The sequence below is a fragment of the Lipotes vexillifer genome, unplaced genomic scaffold (assembly GCF_000442215.2).
Source record: "Lipotes vexillifer unplaced genomic scaffold, Lipotes_vexillifer_v1.1 scaffold465, whole genome shotgun sequence".
Classification (NCBI taxonomy): Eukaryota; Metazoa; Chordata; class Mammalia; order Artiodactyla; family Lipotidae; genus Lipotes; species Lipotes vexillifer.
The window spans coordinates 638,746-642,118 of NW_006790238.1; positions in this window are offsets into that span (position 1 = coordinate 638,746).

Consider the following 3,373-nt stretch of genomic DNA (forward strand, 5'->3'; position numbering starts at 1 on the left):
GGGCACCAACTACAGTGAGATGTCAGTGAACAACAGAAACATTAAGCCTTTAACCCACTATGTTAGAAAAGTCACTTACTGTCAAAAATATGATACATTTCAAATTGGAAGGCAGCCCTCTCGAACTCTACAACCCCTTACCTGCTCAGGATCCCACTTGAATTTAGAATCAGCATCACAACTGGGATGTACCTGACTCTGATATATAACAAGCCAAACTCTCAAAAAGAGATTAAAGATATGAGAAGGCGTGTGTACACCACAATCAAACAACTATTTCACAAAGCTGTTGAGCAGAGAGAATTGAGTTTTTAAAAAGAGGCCTGTGGACATCCAGGTAGGGCTTCTGTAGGTACCCACCTGTGCCAGGGATACTTCAGGATCAGGATGAAAGGTTAATGAAAGTAATTTTCCTAAGAAGGATCCATTGATGTTAACGAGTATATTAAGGAGAATATTCACTTGTCAGTCTGTGGCTAGAAACCTAGCAGCCTAGCACATGTCTACTCATCAGCTCCTCTCTCCAACAAGAATATCTACATTGGGAAACAACAGCTACAATGAGAACATTCACAGTGAACATACAGTCAGTGCAACGGGAAGTAGGTGGATTGGATGATCACTGGGGCACAAGAATCATCAGTCTGTGATGATCTCCACTATGAGAAACACCCACAAAGTCAACTAGTGAATGATCTCTTTCTGTGGGATCTCAGCTAAAGGAAAATTTGAGTACTTCTTGCCCATTGGAATTAATTTTGTTAATTGAGCTTTAATTTAAAAACAATGAATTGTATTTAAGTGTACAGCTCGATAAGTTTTGATAACTTTATAAGCCCATATAAACTCCACTTTAATCAAGAGAACTATTCCACTATATATGAAATAGATAAACAACAAGGACCTACTATATAGAACTATATTCAGTATCTTATAATAACCTATAATGGAAAAGAATCTGACAAAGCATTTCTATACATACACACACACACACACACACACACACACACACACATATATAACTGAATCACTTTGCTGTACACCTGAAACATTGTAAATCAACTATACTTCAATTTAAAAAAAAAAAAAAAGATAACAATTCCATCATTGCTATAAGTTTTCTCATACCCTTTCCAGTTGATTGTCCTTCCCACACAGAGGCAACCATTATTCTGATTTCTGTCACCACAGATTTGCTTTGCCAGGCCTTGAACTTCACATATATAGAATCATACTTATGTCTTCTTTGTGTCTGACTTCTTTTGACCAACTTAATGTTTTCGAGATTCATCCAGTGTGTTGCTTTTATCAGTAGTTTACTTCCTTTTACTGCTAAATAATATTCTATTTTATAGACATATATCACAATTTGTTTATCCATTTTCCTGTTGATGAATATTGCCCTTGATGCCAATTTTTGGTTAGTATGAATAAAGCTTCTAAGAATATTCTTGTACAGGTCTTTTTGTAGACAAATGATTTTGTTCCTCTTGAGTAATTCTTAGGAACAGAATTGCTGGATCATAGTAGAAGTGTATATTTAACTTTATAAGCAATTGTCAGTTTTCCAAAATAGTTGTACAATTTTACACTCCTACCAGCCATGTATGAAAGTTTCAGTAGTCCCTTATCTTTGCCAATATTTGGCATTATCAGTCATTTTAATTTTAGCCATTCCAGTGGGTATATTATGGCATATTACTGTGGCTATAATTTTCATTTCTGTGATGATTACTGACGTACAGCCCATTTTAAGGTGAGTATTGGCCATTCCTATATCTTCTTTTAAGAAGTATCCAAGTCCTTTGCCCACTGTTTATTGGGTTGGTTTCTTTCTCACTACTGAGTTGTAGCAATTGTCAGACATATGTATTGTGGTGGTTTCTCCCAGTCTATGGCTTGCCTTTTTATTTTACTACCAATTTTTGTTTTAACAAGAATGACAATAATATTTTAATTTTTGTGAAGATCCTGTTTACTACTTTTTTATTTTATAGGTAGTGCTTTTTGTGTCCTATGTGTGTCTTTTTATTTTTTAATAAACTTATATCACAAGACTATTCCCAGTTTATTAAAATATGATTGTTAATAGCTATATAGTAGTTCAGCAAAAAAAGTATTTTGTGGAAATATCAGTCATTTCAATTTTTCATCAATATAAATAATACAATTATAAATATTTTTTCACAGATTTCTCTGCATGCATCTCTGATTATTTGCTTTAGACAAAATGCTATTATTGTAGATACTGGATCAAAGGGTACATATTTTGATACCTATTGCTAAATTGGGTTTACCAATTTGTACTCCTACCAGCAATATAGAAGAGTGCTTACTCTCAAGTTTCAAATATATGAAAATAAACATATATTTGAAATATATTTTTATATTTCTTTTATGAATCAATTTTGCCTGTCTTTTGAACATTTGGCTGGGGGGGGAGATCCATTAACATTATTAACCTTTTGATTTTCCTATATTGTAATTTTTTAGATTCATCATTGATACTGACTTGAAGAGTTTTAAGTTTTTGTGTACACAGGGATATCAGAATTTTCCTTTATGTTTTCTGTATTAGAGTCTGTCTTTTAAAAGACATTTCCCAGAATGAAATCAGGTAGACTTATGAATACGAGTGGGTCTCTTACTACCAAAGGTCAATGATGTCACCAAAGTAATGTAAAAACACATACATACATTGATTCAACAGGAAACAACTCATATGCACTGAAACCCTTTCCAGTCACTTTACTGGATAGCTCCAATGAGACTCTCACCTGCAGTGCCTGACTTCCCAAATCAATGGGGGCCATATTAGGTTCTCACAGAGCTATCTCCCTGTACTCTGTGTTGGTCACTTGACTGCTCCCAGGCCTCTGACTGCCCTAGCTCTATTTCTCCCCCTGAAAACATCCTCACACTCTATGAGTAGTTTACTCAAGTCTTCTACTCATTCAACTTGAAGTGAGCAGAAGCACAGCTTCAATAACCCTCTCTGTTATGGACTGAATTGTGTCCCCCCCTTAGAATTCACGATTTGAGGCCATAACCCCCAATTTGATGATATTTGGAGACAGAGCCTCTGGGAAGGTAGTTAAATTTAAATGAGGTCATAAAGGTAGGGCCTGAATCCAATAAGCTTGGTGAAGAGGAAGAAACGCCAGACAGCTCTCCATATTCACAGAGAGGAAAAGCCATGTGAAAACACAGCAAGAAGGCAGCGATCTACAAGCCAGGAAGAGAGACGTCACCGAAAACCAAACCTGCCGGCACCTTTATCTTGGACCTTTAGCCTCCAGAACCGTGAGAAAATAAATTCCTGTTGTTTAAGCCACCCAGTCTGTGGAATTTTGTCATGGCTGCCCTAGCAAAC